Source organism: Varanus komodoensis, unplaced genomic scaffold (assembly GCF_004798865.1).
Source record: "Varanus komodoensis strain SLA01 unplaced genomic scaffold, ASM479886v1 scaffold1, whole genome shotgun sequence".
In the NCBI taxonomy this organism is placed as follows: Eukaryota; Metazoa; Chordata; class Lepidosauria; order Squamata; family Varanidae; genus Varanus; species Varanus komodoensis.
In genome coordinates, this window is record NW_025335268.1 from 58,597,039 (window position 1) to 58,617,643 (window position 20,605).

General features: G+C 38.0%; 1 protein-coding gene across 3 annotated transcripts in view; it reads right to left on the reverse strand.

Annotated features, from left to right (window-relative positions):
• Positions 1-20,605, reverse strand: part of LOC123021805 (sine oculis binding protein homolog) — a 168,458-nt gene that overhangs the window by 20,106 nt on the left and 127,747 nt on the right. The gene's annotated exons all lie outside the window — the stretch shown is intronic.

The window sequence follows — 20,605 nt, forward strand, 5'->3', positions numbered from 1 at the left end:
CATCTGAATAACCAAAGAAAATATATTTCATGATATTGTGTTTCTATCCCCAACAATAAACTATATCCTAGCACCTAAAGGCATGTATATATGCTCAGTAAAGTCTTAACTATAATTGCTATTAAAAGATTTGATATCGTCTTCCTCTACAGTGCTAAGATGCTTTGGAATATGAAAGCACAGTACTGTGTGTTGGCTCATGTGTGTGTGTGTGTGTGTGTGTCTGCGCTTGCATGTCTCCATGTGTTGTAGACCCAAAGGGCTTTAGAAGAGCACCGTGATGTTAGTAGGTTTTCTTTACATTCCTTATTTACAAATGAAGCATGAACTGATACATATTGTAGACCTGGTGTGCTGCAGTGAATATCTGGAAGCCCTCAGTTCAAACCTTAATCTCTGTCATGAACTCACTAATAGCCCAATCCTATTAATATTTACTCAGAAGCAAGTTACATTCCCTTCAATGAGATTTTATATTAGCCCCATATAAGACTGCAGTCTAAGTGATATCAAGCAGCCACTGTGCTTCTCTCCACTTCAACAACATGGTATATTCATGTTCTCCTACTTTACAGGGTTGTTGTTATAGATTACAACAAAATGTATCTGAAGTGCTTGGAATGCTCTAAGGCTGCAATCATAAATAGACTTACTCTGAGCATCAAGCACAGTGGGGCTTTTGAGTAAACATGTAAAGGATTGTTCGGTAAAGCACTATATATGTTAGGTTTTTAATTATATAGTATGATCACAATCCAGCATAGCATTAAGAATGCTTAAGCACAGTGATTTCAATTTCAATGAGCTTTTAATTCTGTGTTGGATTATGGCTTTCGCATTAACTGCTGCTGTCACACAGACGACAACTTGAATAGCTAGCTATGTAAATAAGATCAAGTAACTCTTGGAAATGACCCCATGACTTGAGACAAGTGAGTGCAAATAATCTACAAAAAACCACAACACTATGTGATATTTTAAATTATTTAAATACAGTAGATAACAAAGTTGGAATATTAAATGGTACCCAAAAAACAAAAGCATCCTACATCATTAGCTTTGTCTTTCAAATACGAAGTAGAAAATAGTAATAAAATCTGGGTGAATTTCAAGTATTCTAAAGCTGTGATATTTCAACAAGCTGGAAAGATTTTCCGAGCTGTTTGCCCACTCTTCTTCACTAGACGCTTTTGTATAACTTCTTGGCAGACAACAGTTTATTTAACAACTTTTCAAAAACTAAGGCAAAACCTCTTATTATTACAGCCTTACTGTACCAAATGCAAGTTATTTTCTGTGCTGCTATTGGTGTGGTGAAGACACATTGCCAATTCGTTAAAAAAAAAGTAAATAAGGCTGCAGAACTAATTAAGCTGTGAAAGGTTTTCCCAGTTGCAAGCCACTAGAAACCAAAGTTCAAAAAATAGTCATTCTAGGTTTCAGAATCCATTACTTCAGAGAAATTATTGTGATTTCATTAACACATTAATTTTGCAACACCAACAGCTCTCACAGATGGTGGAGACATGATCTACAATTCAAATATGACTCTTGTTTGCACAAATGCCTTTTCCTTCATATGGCATTTTAAACAAGAATTAAAATGAGTAATCTTTCCATAGCTATAAACAGATAAACAGATGTCAGAATTTTCAGTGCCTTTTTTTGACAGATTTTATACACTGAGGCAAAACCCCTTAAATTTTGTCATTTATTCAGTTCTCATAGTATGCTGAAAATATTTTCTTTTTTCAGCACCATATATATTAAATGTACTGAACTTATAACCATGCAAAGGACACTTATATACAGCTTATATATATTCAGAACTGGAAATACATATCTTAAAAGCACACAGAACAAGATATGATTTAGAAATTATAGCATTCAATAGGTAACAGTCTGAATAACGACTGGCCATAAAAACAAACTGAAAATGACATACGCAAGGCATCTGATTACTCATCTCATTTAACTCTTGGTTCTTCTTTATTGGGAACACTGATGAAACTGACATAATAGCAATAAAGCCCAGTAATGTTGCAGGCAAAACTAAGCATTTTAAAGTCATATTAGTGGGCATATTACTCAGCTGTACAGCCTACTGTATTCATTGGGGCTTACTTCCACGTAGAGCACATAGGATTGTAGCCTCTATCCCTCTGGAGTCAATGCAATTTAAATGTGCTTACAGTGTTGTGTTGTGGTTAGAGTGTTGGACTGGGACCCAGAAGATCCAGGTTCTAGTCTCCACTTGGCCGTGAAAATCACTGGGTGACTTGAGGCCAGTCACTGACTTTAGCCTAACCCATCTCACAGAGTGGTTGTGGTGAGGATGAAAAGGGGAAAGAAGGACCACAAAAGTCCCCTTGGGTTCTCTGCAGGAGGAAAAACAAAGGGAGGATATACATGTATTCATTGGTTCTTACTGAGCTGTCGTCTCGAGGAACATCTGAACAAAGCTTTCTCTGGTTATTAGATGTACTTGGCCATCCACATGGCCCAGAGATTGAGTCAGCTCTGCTCCTTCACTTTCCATGGGCTGACAAAGCATATTAGAGGCACTGATACACTATGGGCTATGCTGCTGTGTTAGTACAAGAGTTCCGATTGTTCCTGCAGGGGTAACCTGAAAGCCACATGCCTGTCTGTTCCAGGTGAGCATTTTATGCTTCCAGCTGTGCACCACAAGACCCAACTGAAGGCCCAGCTGACTCCCATGTGTACATTTCCAGTATAAATGAATTTTTGAGAGATCTCAAGAATGTTGTACAATATCCAAGCCTTTTAAACTGGCAAACCAGAGCTGCTGCCCCAGCCAATGAGTTCTTTGGACACTGTGACATCACCGTGTCATGGCCTGATGAGAGCTGGCACAATACATCATGCTGACACAGCAACACTGGCTTATTCATGCAACTATGTTACTCAGATTCACAACACAAATGTAAATGGCCAACTACAGCCCACAGGCAATATTCATAATCAGCTCACCTTTTGACATTCATTTTAGGGGTCTATCAGCAATTAATACTTCTCCAACCCCCTCTCCAAATATGAGAAGAATTTCTTTCTTTCTACATATTTAGGCCACTATTTAACTATATAAACAATTATTAGACATGACTAACTTTGACATTCAGGTCATCAGAGAGGAGTGGAAGAGGAACTACTCACAAATCCAATACAACAGAAATTGTTTTTCCATACCTATTGAGCACCAGATCATCTTTTTAGAAAAAACATGTCCTCAGCTGCCAGATGTTGTGGCACAGATTTTGCATCACCCTCCTATATGATGTTGGCAGGCTCTATAGCTCCTTTTTAGATTTCTATGCACTCATTTTGTATGAAAAACAATCACATGGCTTATTTTTTGTGTTTTTGAATTATATTATTTTGCTCTAGGATGCATCAGATGGTCAACAAGAGTGGATTTTGAGAATATGCATGGTAGTAAAAAAATTTTGGTTTCGAAAGTGGAAGTCCAAGTTCACAGCATCAAGTCTTCAATGGGCAGAAGGCCATACTGCCTTTTCTATCTTTGAACGTGCAGTTTACTGCAGACAACAATCTCCAGGTGTACATTTTGATATTTATTCACTATGCAATGACATGTAAGTTTGAGCATCAATGAGAACCTACACACACACACACACACACACCTCCTTTGGATATGTTCCGTTTTAGTCCTAACTGTTCAACTACATCTCCTTATTTTGTTTATATTGTGTAAGAGAGAAAATAAAATAAAATTTAGTTATTTTTAAAACCTATATGGAACAGAATCAGGCAGGACATAGAGGGAAGGGTGGTATGGAGAAACCCAAGCATCCTAAAGACCTTCAGCCGCCACAGAGCTAATTATAACTAATTCTATATAACTAATTCTTTTATATTGAATATTCATTTCTATGATACCCTCTCAAACAGAAGAATTACTCTAAAACATTCCTAAATGACCCCCACTCCCCCTCTGGGGCAATACTAGGTGCTTAGCTTATAGCTACAAACACATACTTCTTCCCTAATGAGAACACAAGAGGCTGTGTGAACACACAGTAAACAAACTTGTTTATGCAATACATAATGAAAAAAAATACCTCCTTGCTTTTTTCTGCCATTATTAGCAGCTTAAGTGGCTTAGTTCTGTCCAACACTGGGCCAAATCATGTCTTTTCTAAAATCTCAGAGCAAAATCCAGATGCCACAAGAGAAAGCAATTTTTTTTGAGAAGAAAGTACTCTCATATGTAGCACAAAGAAGAAGTATTCAAGTCCTTTACTCCAAGTCTCAAGTCAAGTCTTAAGTCTTTACTTTCAAGTCCAAGTAGAGTCTCAGGTGATTGCAAGAGATTTTTGTCAAGTCTCCCCCTCTCCCACCACCTCCCTCATGCCAAAAAGAACTGAAACCTTCCCTTCCATTCTATCACAACCCCCTCATCTGTCTCCTGCCCCACCCCCTTGAAACCCCCTCACTCCCTCCCACTGCCTCTGCTGTGTTTGTGCCTGCCTTCCAGCCCATAGCAGATACCTTCTGCCAAGATCATCCCAGGATATCCTGCTGCACGTCGGATGCAGGCCGTAAGGCCTGGAGCAACTCAGTGGTAAAAACAGTGGAAATCTTGCTTGTTGCTCCCAAGTTAAGTCTGAATTGAGTAGTTGATGCAACTGGAGTTGGACTTGGGAGCAAGTCACTCAAGTTCCCAACACTGCAAAGTGAATATCGAAGGCATTGTAGAACCTTATTAACCCATCAAATCAACTTGAACTTTCACCATGTATGAATTTCTAAACTGTTCTTCACAAAAGGAGGTCTATATTTTCCATTCAAGTGCATGTGGGAGCATATGTTTTGTTCTTGGGTACAAAATATCCAAGTATAACTCATGCACACATTGGGGCAAGTATGTAGGGCCCCAACCATGTGTAAATCAAGGCTTTTCTCTTTGAAATGTTCAGGTATCTTGACGTTTGTACAGTATCCCTTCTATCTCTTCCTTGCACTCATCTCTATCATAACCAGGGCTGGTTGTAACACAGGCAAAATTAGGTAGCTGGCTCAGGTAGTGAATGATGGAGGGTTGGAAATGGAGGCAAGGTGCAGGATGACAGATCTATGTATGATACACAGCCTGCCCTAAGCTCCCTAAACTAGCCTGCTGCCCATGGGTATGGCAGAGGATGCTGTCCAATTGCCAATATGAAAAGTAATAAGATTCAATTTTGTACCTGGTTGTGGGGGAGCAAAGCCATTTTGTCCTTTGCTCAGGCAGTAAAATGTCTTGGTCTGGCCCCAGCCCTGACATACAGCTCCCTGTGAGGAGTATTCTGGGAACAACTACCTGTGTCCCAAGTGAGATAAGCAAGCTTGGAAGTTAGTTTTTCATATACTTAGGGTGGGTGGGAGTGGCAAATACAGAATGTCTGAAAAACTTCCTGGTGAAGTACTGATTTGTTCCACTGATTCACTCAGTATCAGGGGATTCTCTTGACTTAACCCAGGCCTGCTCAAAAGTAGTGAAGATAGGCAGATCTTCTTTGGGTCTAGTTGCAAAGGAGCAAACCACATCTACATTTACAAAAGCATGTAAAATAGTTTCAATGTGTGACTTCAATGTTGATTTAGACATGGGTCCCTGTATGTGCAGTGGAGAATACTCCAAGGTAACTTCTGATTTAGTTTTTTCCTCTGTAACAGTTATATTTTCATTGCATTTTAATCAATTTCCATTAGTTCTGTAAGCTGCCTTGAGTGCCCATTTTTAGAAGAAAGACAGGGTACAAATAAAATAAATACACATATGCATAATAAATATGCATGAGAGTGCCTGAAGCTGAAATTCTGTACTTCCCTGAGAGTAGTTATCATGCACTCACTTCTGAATAGGATTGCAGTATAAATTCAGCAGATGACTTCTTCTCTAATGATTTCATTTTATTGGTTATTCACAGAAAGGTTAATTGAAACATTTAAGTGCTTTGTTTCTCTGTTAATATGAATTGGTATCTAATATCACCTTAAGATAAGAAGACATTTTCTCTACTCCCATAAAAATTGTTAGAAAGCCTTCTTAGAAATCATGTCATAATTTTTTAATGATTCATTGACATAAAAGAAATGCTCTTGTTTATTTCCTTCACTCTCATATTGACCATTATACTATTCAGTATATTTTATCATTTGATAGAATTAATTAAGGATATTGAAAGTAACTGCAATAAATCAGTTTCCAAGAACATCTCAGATGAACTAAATATCTAGTCATTATACAATTGATCTTATTCAACACTCCAAAGTCGCACATAACTAGTTCTTTCCATCTCTCACTCTCATGCCACAGATGCACTACACAGTCCCTTCACATGGAGTAAAAATTACTGGAGTAGAAATAATGTCACTTAAGAATTAATGAATCAGATCTGTCTTGCAGGATTGATCATTTAAGATGAGGTCAATGAATTTATGAAACAAATGGCTCTATACCAGAGGTAATAAAATGGAGCAAAATCATCCATTTTACTTCAAACTAATATCATGCTCAAAGTAATTACCGATTTCTCCTATGAGCTCATTCTGATTACTTAAGATGTGTCAGATAGACCATATATATCTTTCAGTTCAATAAAACAACATTTTTTTCTCTCTCTAAAATATACAGTAGGTGACATATTTTAAGAAATGATGGGTAGATTCTGCTGGTTAGTGTTCTCCTGCCCACCCCTAACATGAATTACTAGCATATTTGGTATCTTTTCCTGCCATATATTTTACATTTATTGTATATGTGCAAATACATAATAATTTTTATAATTTGAAATTAATCCTGCATGCAATTCAGTGCATGGTAGATGTCCAGTGAGTCCTTAGTGTAGCCCCATCAGGATGGTCTACTAGTTTCTGTCAAGGAGGTACTCTTGTGATTAGTAGGTTCAAATCAATATGAATAGATTATGTTCCTACAAAAATTGTGTGTATTTTTGCTATTATTTAATATAGTTCTTTCTGCAGCTTGCAGGGATTTCTGTAATATTTTTAGGATACACTAGTGAAATGCACATTAAACAATAAGAAAGAATTGGGGCTCTATAAGATGGAACGTAGCTGAGTGGTGGGCAGCTGCCAGCCCAAGCTCACATCCCAGCTGGCTTTGCCACACCTTTCTTTTCCTTACTCACTGCTATCTACTTCTCTAAACATTTGGAAAATCTCACTTGTATTTCTTCTTTCCCATATCTTAAACTAGTCATTCCCATCCTGGTGCTCCTTCAAATGTTTTGGACATTAACTCTCATCAGCCTCTGCCAAAAAGGACAGTGACAAGGAATGCTGGAACGTGTAGTCCACAACATCTGGAAGCAATGTGTTGTGCCACTCAATTATGTTTCCCAAGAATTTTGCTAGCTATTTCTACCAGAATAAGAGGAAAGGAGGGGTGTTTTTTTAAACTGTTGGTATTGTTACTGTTCATCATTTCTCTGCCATTCCATAGCAGTGTTATACCCCAGCATGTATGGTCAATCATGTGCCAGACCTTGAGGTTGTTCAATTCACTTAGGGAAACTTGGTTTACATGATGCTATAAATGTCAGTATAGTTACTAGTTGATTCCAGCCGAAGCAATCATATTAGTGGTTTACTATGTACCACATTTTATTTATTAAATTTCTGTGTTGCCCAACAGTCAAAGTAATTACCAGTTTGATTACTGGAACTGAGACAACTACATACATTACTGGGGGAAAGAGAGGTTATAAGGACCTGCATGCATCTATTACATGCATTCTTCAGTAAGATCAACTATGGTATCCTTCTGAAGTCTGTTGAACTGGGAACTGAAGGTGCTGTTTTGGTTCTGTTCCTACAACCAGTTCCATAAGGTAATGCTTGGGGTACAAATTCCAGCTTTTTTTCTTATTCTTTCTTTTCCTTTCTTTTTGGGGGGCATGAGAATCTGTGTGTATTTTTAATCAATTTTTTCAAATATATTCCTCTACTATGCACATATTTGTGTGTGTTTCACAAATACATAATTTTCAAAATTTCAAATATATGCAAGCTGATGAATGTAATTTTGGGAGGTATGCTAATTATTCTTCATGTGCAGAAATGTGTGGACTTTGATTGCAGACTATGTCCAAGACTGTGTTTGTTCTGGAATGTACAAATTGTATAAATCCTGATCAAAAATAAATTGATACCTACCCAGCTGAGGGACTACAGTTCTTTCTCAAGGAGATTCTGTTGTGGCATTCCTCAGGGCTCCACTGTCCTCTGGGCTTTCTAACATCTACATGAAACCACTGGAAGAAGTTTTCCAGAAAAATGGAATGAAATGATATAGATAGGTAGAACCCAATTCTACCTGTCCTTTTCATCAAATTCAGGTGAGGCAGTGATCATCCTGAACTGGTACTTCACCTCAGTAGTAGCCTAGAGGGCCAATACACTGCGATTTAACCCAGGCAAGCCAGAGGTCCTTTTGTAAGTAGTTCGTCTGCCTGAGGAAGTGGCATTCAACCTGCCCTAAATAAGACTGCACTCTTCCAAGAGGTGTGTATTCACAGGCTGAAGATGCTCACAGATTCAGCTCTGCCTCTGGAGGCCCCAGTGACACAAAGTGCTTTTTATCAGTTGGCTACTTACTACTGATATCTATATTCTGATAACCACCCACCTGGATTTTTGCTATGTGCGATACATGGGGCTACTCTGAAGACAGTCCAGAAACTTCAGACAGTGCAGAACAGAGCAGTGAGGATACTTATAGTTAACTGCACTGCTTGCCCATTAGTTTTGAGGCCCAATTCAAAGTGTTAGCCTTTGAAGTTCAGGATGACTTAAGACCTGTCCATCAGAAGGAGCTCCTTCTCTCTTTGCTAAGACTGACCTGGTTCGTATGACATAACCCACCATGGGTTTTTCTACAGGGACTGTCAGATTGTGCTGGGAACCTCTGGCTGCCACTTTTGCATAGCATTCATGGGTGCCCAGCTTGCTGTGGCTTGTAATGTCATGCAAACCCAGGAGCTAGGGGTTGTTTGATGGTTAGACAGTCCTCAAAAACCCTAAAATGGGCAGTGAGTTATTTGAGGGCTGTTACACTCTTAAATAGGGACTGCAGGTGGCACAGTGGTTTAAACCACTGTGCTACTGGGCTGGTTGATTGAAAGGTTGCTGGTTTGAATCTGCACAATGGGGTGAATTCCCATTGCTCCGTCCCAGCTCCTGCCAACCTTGCAGTTCGAAAGCATGCAAATGCAAGTAGATAAAAAGGTACCACTTTGGTGGACAGGTAACAGCGTTCCGTGCACTTTGGTGTTTAGTCATGCCAGCCACATGACCACAGAGACTGTCTGCAGACAAACGCTGGCTCCCTCGGCTAGGAAACGGAGATGAGCACCACCCCCTAGAGTCAGGCATGACTGGACTTAATGTCAAGGGGAAACCTTTACCTTTACCTTTTTTACACTCTTAAACAACTCCTGCTGCCCAAGTTTGCATGGCATGGCAATCCATGGTGAGTTGGGCACCCATGGGCATCATGCAAAAATCAATCACCTGGGCACCCACTACAGCACAACATTGCCTGTGCTAAATTAAACCACAGTGGCCTGCTGCGTCATTGAAATCAGGCCACTGCCTTCTGAGGCTCATCTGGAGCAACAAGGGGCAAGCAGGAAAAAAGCTTTTTTTTGTAATGGTCCCCAGTTGTGGAATGTCCTTCCTAGGGAGATCTGCCTGGCATCTTTCATTGTATACATTTGTATACCTCCTCCTTCAAAAAGCATTCTCATACTTTTATTGTTATTTTTGGAATTTTAAAAGCTATTTTGTAGTTTAGTTTTATGATTAAAAACTATCCCAAGAGCATTTGCCAGTTGGCCAGTATAAAAATCTGTTAAATAAATTTGGTCATGATATAGGGAAAACCAACAAAACCAGAGTTGTGAAATGCAAGCCTCTCTTTTTTTACTACAGAAAAATATGCATGTTGGTAATGAAACATTTTTAAGGTAAACAGGATAAAGTCCAAAAATTACCATGAATGATTACCAAGTATATACATCTTGCTAATGTAAAAATGGATGGTTACACAGTCCTAGGCAGTGGGTAATTTCTTCTGTAATAAGCTTTCACTGTGGGATTTATTTTTCAGTGAATCTCTCCAATAAATGTTAAACCATAATCTAAACAACAGTAAGAAATTAAGCTTCATTCAAATAATTAGGATTTACTTCTAAGAAAAATGTTTAAGATCTGGGTGTTGATCTCCAGTCCAGAGAAAATTAATTATGCACTTATGTAAAGCACTTTACAATCATTGGAAATTAAGTTACTAAATTGTTTGCTGCTCCTGGTGTCTGTGCGTTTCAAGACCGGTATTTTGGGAGGATATTTCTTCATGGTAGACTCTTTTTATCCAACCCCCAGTTTTCAAAATTTGTACTTCATGCCAATTAACTATGTGCAACCTCATCATGCCATCTGGCTTTATTTCAATATAGTCCTATGTGAAAGGGCATCACCACCTGTCCCACATTGCTTAATATGTGATTATTCAAAGCTTCCTCAGACTTTCTTACACTCAGTATTTGTCTAAAAACATCTGTTTTATATGGGTTCCATTACCTAGTTGGGATATCATTGTAAATCATGTTACATATATTAACTTGGTGGTTTCACCCATTTAGTATGTATCGTTGTTGAGGATTCTGATTTGAAAATGTTAACTGAGGACTTACATTTTAGCATCTTTTCTCATACAAAAGTCTAAAGACATGAAAAATTAGTTTCTTCCACATTCTACTGCTGTTTAAACAGCTCCCCCCACTGATGCACCCACACACACACTTGGAGATGAAATAAATGGAAATGTCAGAAAGGACATCTGTTCTGCTCAGGTTTGCCATGTGGAATGGGAAACAGCAGGGAGAGCAAAGCAATGGTGAACACACTCCAAGAGGCAGCCGCAAATATCAGTGAAGGGGACCCACAGTGTCCATTAGCAAGTTCTGCCAGCATTCACTGCTTTATGGTCACCCTTTTGCTATTTTATGTATTCTTTTTCAGAACATTTGTCTGTAAGAAATATAATGGACTGAAACAGAAAAGGAGAAACAAGGTTTTTACCAAGGCACCATAGTTATGTCAGAGACCCTTCGCATTCCCTACTACGCCTAACGGGAGCACTAACAGAGTTTCCTGCCTTGTTTCTCTGTGGTTGTTTTAATCCAAAGCATCATAGTACAGGCTGTTAACTTGTCTCTTTTGGGTCCCTTTTCAAGTCAAAATTACCTTTCCCATGCTGGTTTTCATCTGAGGGGACAAAGATACAGGATAAACCGCCTTTCCTCATCTACTCTTCTTCTTCTTAGCTGTATCCACTATACATAATGATGTGAAACTTGAATGAGTTCAGCAGTGAGAAAGAGAAAAATCTCACCCTCCTGTGGCACAACATTCCTTATTAAGATCAACTTACCTTATGGGGCTTGGCCACTTTTAGACAGCAGAACAACTGGAACTTCCACAGGTAGAAAACCTCCCTCAGTGTGTGACAGTCCAGGGGTCCCGCAGACCCTTGTGTTCATTGTGCTCTTTCATGTGAAAAGCACCTGCACAGGACCAGCATTTTCCTCTCACCCTCCCTACAGAACTGTAGTTTTACTGGGGGGGGGGGGGAGGGTAAGACCCATCACAGAACATCCTCAGTCTCACCAAGCTAAAATTCCCAGGTGAAAATAAGAAAGTAGTTGATCCTATCAGAAGAAGGAAGCTTGGTCCAAGTGATGTAGCTTTCCTGCTAAAGTTTGGCAGGCCTGGGGCTGCATGCAGCCGGGTGGGAGATTGTCCATGCACAGAGGGACTATGCATGACAGGAGTTTATTAGAAACTCGTAGCCCAAGTTTACTTTGTTAAGCAACACACAGAGAAATCCACATCATTTGTTCAATTCATTTCAAGTCGACTGCAAGGAACAGTTTTTTTGAGAATCATTGCCAATATCATTTGTGAGCAGCAAGTATATGATGTTAAAAGTCATCAGGGTTTTTTACTTTGGGAAGGGTGAGAGGGATGATGTAAGAAATTGAAGATAATGATTAGTTCTCTTGTTTGGGAAGTCCAAAACCACATGGAACCATTCCACCGGTCTGAATTTCCACAAATATGTGTGGTTCCATCACATATTGTTCTTTGAGGACCATTCTTTGAGGACCATTCAAGTCAAATGATCAAAGATGCTCTGCAAGAGACCAACACTCTCCCAGATCATATTTTCTGCAGTAAACTCTGTACATGCTCTAAAATGCAAGATTCTACTCAAGCAGGTAAAATCTATTTACCTAACTCAGATGGATTTCATTACTTTTATATAATTGTTTTTGTGTGATTTTATCATTGTCCCTTTTACTTCCTTTCTTCTGTCAAAATCCTCTGTGCAAAATATTTTTTAATATTCATTGACAGCTTCATTACTTCAAAAGGCTATTCCTCTACAAGTCTTGGTGGAATTTTATCCATATGTTAACAAGTATTAAGCTATCCTTAATGTTCTAAGGTTATTTTCAGACAATTCTGTTAATTTTGGGTTGTTTGAGCTTTTGGGGAATAAATCTAAAGTCCCTTTCTTTTCATTAATTCTAAAGCTGGATAAGTGGTAGGATCCTGACAATAGGGCCCCCTGCCCCAAAGACTAATGTTCATTAGGCTTAGTTCAGCCAGTAGTGACAACATATCATTATTCAATTTGGAGGGACCCTTATGGGATTCCAACAGTAGAGACGGACTTTTCACCTGCACTGTTAGGGAAGGTCTTAAACCAGACACTCTGCAGAAGCTCAATATGATTAATAACTATCATGATCTATGTGATATGTAGCAAAGGAGACAATATCAGAGGTGGCATTAAAGTTTTTGGAGGAGGGTGAATTCATTCTGCTAGCAGACATTATTCTGTTGGCAGGCAGGCAGTGTTGAACAGAAGCCAAAAACCCTAACTACACAGGAAAAATGCACAAAAGGGTGGACCAGTTCTGAGAAAAAATTGTGAAAGGCAGGAAGATAATTTCGTAAAGAGGCTATCATCCTATCCATCAGGGCATTCACAGAACAGCACTCCTCTATATCAAAAGAGGCGCTTAGAGCCCCACAACAGGAATTGAAGAAAGTTCCAAAGATACCTGCTATAGGCACTCGCTATAGAATTTATATTTTTACAGCTGATCTGATTTGATCTTAAAGTATGCTCTGATGGGTATGATGTGGTCTGAGTTTAACTTTACAAAAATGAATGGAAAGCTTTGGAAACTAGGTCTTACAAAATAGTCAACCTATGCAAGTTCGCTGCTATGTTAAAAGAGAAATGAAGTACAAGAACAAATGTAAAGAGAGTCAAAGCTGTAGTTGCTAATGGGGCAACAACACTGATTGTGGGTCTGTGATGTGGACACCTGCCCCCAAAGTCTTTCATTTATTTCACATGGGTTCAGTTTGATGCTAGAAGCATACCTATTAAAATCAGCAGGAGATTGCCATGGAGTTCAGAGTTAGGACTCTGTGTAATTCAGGCTATTACTTGATTCTGACCTTTATATTTTCCATTATGAAATGAATGAGGAACTAGAAATAACAGATAAATTGCATAGGTGTAATTCTTGGCATTTTTGAAGAAGATTATACAGCTTTTTGAAGTTGGTGGTTTTACTTGAATAATTTCCAAGCTATATGTATAAACAGGAGATTATTATTTCTTCATAGAAAGCCTTGAACTTGCATGCACAAATTGTTGGCCCTTCAATAAGCATTTATAATACCATAGTAAGTAACATTTTCCTGGCTCTAGAGAGCTTAGACCATTAAGGAATATAAGACAAAGAACCTAACAACAGGAAGAACAGAGATGCTTCTTTTCAGGGGAGGTACTTAGAATGTTTCATGTAGGAAGCTACAGTAATATATCTAAACACCCACACCCACATCAGTAGTAACTACAGAAGTTTAATGCTCTCATAAGTGGATTTATAATGCAATGGGATGTGTATTGTGGCTGAAAAGACATTCTGAATTTTTAAGGTTTCATTACTTAAGTTTTGAATTTGAATATTGATTAGGAAATTTAACCTTAAAGATTATGTGCTTTATTTATTGGCATAACTACTTAACAAGTGTCACATACATAGCCTTTTGATCTTAAATATGAAATAAAATTACATATCAGTTGTCAAATACCAGCATAATTATTAGCAGCATAATCCTGTGCATGTGTTTTCAGAAGTGAGCCTCACTAAGCATAACAGAGCTTACACCCAATTAGTTTGTATAGGATTCCGGCCCAAATTTTATTTATTTAGAATATGTCATCCCATTCGCATGAGCCTCGGGATGGCTTCCATACAATAAATAAACAACCATATAAATAGTGCACATAAAATCCAGATTCACCCTGGCTGTAAAATTAAAACCTATAGATGTTAACAGTTGTTAAAATATTGTTTAAATAAAAAGGTCTTTGCCTGGTGCCGAAAAACAATAGCTCTGGCCATTTCCCTATTCCACAGTTCAACCAGAGCATCAACAGGAGCGCCAGCCTTATCAACTGGAAACTCCCCAGAGCCTTCAGGAATCCATCCGGATCCATCCGACTCCAAGGGCGGACCAACACAATTTCAGTAAGCAAATATTTTTCCATTTCAAATTTCAGTAAGCAAATATTTTTCCATACTGGATATCATTGCATACTGAATTTTAACTGCATGCTAATCACACAACATTATGAACTATAAAATATGTTTATTATGAAATAATGTTGGATGCTAAATACCATGCCGTACCAGCTATCAACATATTGGATGAGGACTAGGAAGATCTGATTCCAAAACTCTGTTCAGCCCATTGGGTAACTCTGGGCAAGTCACAGGCCTTCAGCCTGACCTACCCTGCAGGACTGTTGTGAGAAAAAATAAGTTCCTTGCATAGCACCCTGAAGGACTTAGAGAAAGGGCCAGATTTCAATGTAATAAATAATCAGCTGTCAGTTATCAAATACTGTGTGCTTTAGAATAAATAAGAAAGCAGAAAAGAAAAGTGAGTGACTGTGGCTCATGTGTGCAACCAGTTTCCTCCCTTATTTAATAAATAAAAGAAGTGCAACCCCTTTGATAATTGTAGTATCTAGATAAATGTTCCTGTATGGAACTTTCCTTCCTTGCACATGTGCCCAGTGACTGAATAACACCTGCTCTGAGGTCATTATAGTTTCATGATGGAAAGGACAAATGCAGCTTTCTAAAAAATGTAGTGGCAAGCAAATAAATGTGTTTATGTATTTCTAATCTATTAACTTTTCATTCCTGACAAAACAAACACACACCTTTCGTATGATATTTCTATAGCTCACAAGATGGCTAGCTTGAATATGAATATAATACTGACATAGTTAGATGGGCACAGAAGGCTTTTTGCTTAGCTTAAAATGCTTTCAGCCTTAGGCTGTGCTCTGGGCCAATGTTACCAAGCAAAAACAACCAATGAAATCCTATTAAATGAATCAAATTTAAAAGTTGCATTTCCTGAGTGTAACATTTTAATACATCAAAATTCCTCTCTGTGGACTTAACTGAAAATGCAAGTTAAGATCTGAATAATCATCTTCATTTAAGAATAATTTGTTCTGCTATTCAGAGCCTGCAGCTAAGCAGAGCTGAAAATGTAAAATCTGCTGTCAGTGATGCTGAGGTGTTTCACTAATATGGCTCCATACTACCAAAAGCAGGTGCTGTGTGTTTAGCTCTAATGCCTCCTCAATAACATCCAACTGATCTTGCCAACATCCTGACATCACAATGTTGTTTTCATGCCCTATCTCTGCATCAGCTGCTGTTGCTGCTAGGTTACCCAATGACTGGACATGATTATATTTCACACATCTGAACAGAAACATTTTCTACAGTTCATTTTGACCAAAATATATCCAATTTGCCTTTCCCAGAAATGAACACAGATCTTCAGTCTGCAGTCAGAACTCCATGTATTTCTGAGCTTGCAATTTGATTTGGGCAACAACAAAATACATTGAAAACTGTACACAATGAAAAAATGTGTGTTTGAATAATAAATATAAGCATGCTTTGGTCAATGGGAGAAATGCATGTATTTAAAATGTGCATAACTAATAGATGTGTTTGGGAAAAGGAATTTTCATGTGAAAAATTTCGAAGCTCACCATCTGATACAAACACAAATGAGAGAGAGATTGCAGCTGAAAAACTGTAGAACCTCCATAAACTCAGATTCTGCTGATTCACACATCCCTACATCACATCAAGACATGGTTAACCCATGGAAAGAAGGCAGAGATAACCCTAACCCTTTTCAGCAGTAAATCTGCACATTCATTCAGAGGAACTTGTTTCGAAATATGAATTGCTTTGGCTGAGATGGAAGGAGTAACTGAATATAATACTGCAACAAACATTTTAAAACTCCTATAATTATTTAATGTTCAGGCAAATGTAGATAATCACTGCAGATGAAGCAGAATAGTATCAGTACTTGACATGTTAGCAAGGAAAATATTTCTTCGCTTTGCTGTATAAATGGTGGTAGTTTGGCAGCAGGAGGCATACTAGTTAACCTCAGGCATTTGTCCAAGCACAATGTGAGATCCAGAGGATGTGTTAGGGTTGAAATTCCATTATAGGTTTTAAATAATTAAACACAACATGCTTAGAATCTCATTCCTTCCTATTGCTTTTTAAATAATTAATCTGTATTTACATCTGTTGAACTTCATAGAACTGAGTACATAAAACTCAGGATGACAGAAGGAGATTTGTTTTCATTTTATGGTAGCATTAAGACATATTTCTTGTCATATTAAGTATTTATTTTTAAAAATGCAACTCAGTTAAACATTCTAGGCAACACTATATTAATATTATTTATTAATATAAATTATACTGTGAGTCTCCAGAGAAGAAGAATGTATACATACTATATAAATATTCATAAAAATTAGGGCCAGAGTTCATTCAAACCTCTGGTTCCTTTCCAGTTCTGTACTACGTAATTGGTCATTATTTTATGTTAGATTTTATTAAAAGTGTGATTGGCTCTTCCTTTAAGTATGCATGAGAAAAAAAATCCAACTGTAGATTTGGATTTTTTCCAAGTTTTTCTTCAGTGTTCTCTCCCACCCTCTCCCTAGGCAGGATACAATCTTATTATGGGATTGGGGATTGAGTTGGATGATTTCTCAGGGACTCTCCTGTAAGGGGACAAGACATTGGGAAAATGTTCAGGCTGATTGGGCAAGCTTAGCCTGGCATTTTATAATTTGGGAGCAAGTGGTTGGCCCTCAATGCTTCTCCTGATCATCTATTAACCTTTTCAGCTGCTCTTCATCTGAAGATATCAGGGTGATATACAAAACAAGACACCCAAATTGTAAAAAACCCCTAAAACATAATGGAAAATGGAAACAAAACAGAGATCAAAATTTTTAAAGGAGTATAATATAAACAATATAAACAAACAAAGTAACCAGCTAAAATGCTCAGGCAAACAAAAGCACTTTAACCAGGGATTTTTATGGCATTAAAATGCTTGTCTCTCATTTCACATGATGCACACCCCAAGCCTTCCTCCCCATGCTATTTCTGCTTTTACAACCTGGATTTCTTCTTATACAGTGGTACCTTGCCTCACGAATGCCTCAGTTCATGACCAAATCGGGTTGTGAACAGAAATGTCAGAAAAACACTGCCTCAGGTCACGAAATCTGCATTGGGTGACGATCGATCGTGATCGTGCCCGTTTTCCATGCATGATCATGCTCGCGGGGGGGGGGAGATGACTGCAATCGCGGTCGCGCTTGTGCAGGGAAGACGGGAGTGATCGCAGTTGGGAGATGGCCGCAATCATGCTTGGGGGAGAGATGGCCGTGATTGTGCTCGTCTCCCCCCCCGCGTGCCCACAATTGCACTCGTCTTCCCCCCCAAGTGTGGCCGCAATTGTGCCCGTCTTCCCCCCAAGTGCTGCTGCAATTGCGTCCATCTCCCCCCTGAGCACACCCGCGATCATGCCCGTCTTCCCTGCACGAGCACGCCTGCAATCGCAGCCATCTCCCCCCCTCCACCAGCACGATTGCTATTGCACAGTTACGGTTTGGGTTCTCCCTCCAAATAATAACTCCCCCCTCCACCTAGGTTATTGTTCTCTACTGTACTTTGTTACTTTGTTGCAAATTTTTGAGATTTAAAAAAAAATTAAAGAATGGATTAACCTTATTTACACTGAACCTTATGGGGGAATTTGACTTGGCCCACAACCAATTTGGGTAGTGACCAGAGGTACCACTGTGTGTATATGTGTGTGTATGCATGTATATATTTATTCAGCCTAAGTGTATTTTGAACTGCACACCAAACCTAACTATGATCACTTAATAAAGATATCAAAAATCTGGGAAGACCACATAATAAAGACAAATTACATCTCTTATAAAATATTTACAGATGAAATCTGTCAATTCAAATAGGAAAGGCAATGATCAAATTCCGAGTATAGTGGCCATAATACCTTCCATTACCATAATCTCTCAAGAAAACTGATAATCGCTAGAGTTTTATCATTGTAAATATATTTCATAGAACAAAACTCTAGTTCCAACCACTCATTTCAGCTGTCCATTAAGTAGCTGCATTTGGGAGAGGCTCCAGAATACTGCACAGGTGAGCAGATATAGATCAAGGGTCCCAATCCACAGAAACATGAACAAAAACTTTCCATTCGCAAAGAATCTTCTTTTGTTATTGGCAAACAGCAGCACCCTAAATCTCATGCTGAACTTCACTGAACTGAAGAGGGGGATGTAGACAACATTTAACAAATACATGCTTACAAAGCATGTGTGCGAAATTGTTCATAAATAACAGAAGCATAACAAGTCGAAATCTATTTGCTCGGATTCTGTAAATATGCTGGTAAAAACGAATTAATATGTTATATACTTGCCATTTGGAATGCAATGATTAAATTTAGATAAATTAAGTGTGTGTGCACCTGGAGTTGCAGTATTATTATAATTATAATACATTAGTGCTCTGAGGTATGTATCACAAAAAGAGAAAGAATTATTACCATTATTTGACAATAATAAGACTGCTAAAGGTCAACGTTAAGAATTCTCTAATTGACTATAATTTTGTTTCTTATATGGCATAACATAGTGTGGGCAGTAAAATAATACTTTATCACAAGACCTCCCTCTCCTTGTAAGAAACATCTTTAAAACTTAAACTGCAACAAACCTGTGCAAATTTATTTATTTATTTATTTGCTACATTTCTATATGACTCATCAGCCAAAGCTCTCTGGGCAGTACACAACACTTTATGCACATGTAAGTTACACTGAATAGCAGATTTCTTAAACTGCATGAAAAATCTGTCAAGAACTGGTCCAGAGGCAGGATCTCAGAAGAGTCCCATGTTTTATTTAAAGATAATTCCTCTCACTGTTCTACAAACATACTTTAGCTTCATCATTCCTGGTTGGAAATCACACATCCTACAGTTTGTTGTAGCAATTGATGCTGGAATTAATAGCATATTCTATGCATGTTTCTTGTGCTCAGTGGACTTTACATTCAGGTTACTACACAGAGGGGGAAAATTGAATAAGTATCTTATAAAAGTCCAGCTTTAGCAGATAGAATGCTTAAGAAGATGGCTGAAAAGGTTTGTTGTTACAAGGTTTTAGTATAAATGTTAGAATTAAAGGCATTGTATGAAATTTTAGATATGAAATCTTAATGGGAATATAATTGCTACTTGTATAGTATATGCAAGTTCAAAAATAAAACCTATTGGGGGAAATATTCAGGAAACAATGAGCCAAATGCTAGAAATAATGGACTAAAGCCAGGTGAAATTCAGCAATAATACCCCACCATGTAGTTTCTAATTTTGTGCACAGCTGTTAACATCTTATGCAACCAGAGCTTCATTAACTGTTTTAATTAATGCATAAAATCTTCCTTCCACCTCAAGAGGGTCTATAATATACAACACAATGCCCAAATATATTAAAAAGAAATGATTTTCGAATATGCTTACAACAAAGCTTCCAATGTTTTAGATCAAAAGGGACAGAATGTGTTATTGTTGACCTTTCTCTACCATAAACAAAAGAGCCATGTGAAAAACTTTGACAATTATGTATACTCATGCAACTTATACCAAGGATTTGTTTCTTTGTAAAATATTTTTATTCAAAGTTTTCCAAAAAAAAAAAACAAAAAAACACCCCTGTATGGCATACTAAGAAAACCAGATGATAAACCATTACAAGAACAAGGATATAGCAGGGAAAAGCAATATATAATGTAGTTACCACTATAAACACTCACTGATCAAAATTAATAAAGGTTTATATGCACAGCAGTTATATTTTGATAGAAAAAATTTAAATTCATATCTATTAATAATGAACAATTATAGTATTGATAATATAGTATCAATTCCAATCCAGAGAAAAGGGCAGACTTGATGAAACTGCAGATTGTCCAGAAACGCAATAGATCTCTAGGGGACAAAAAATG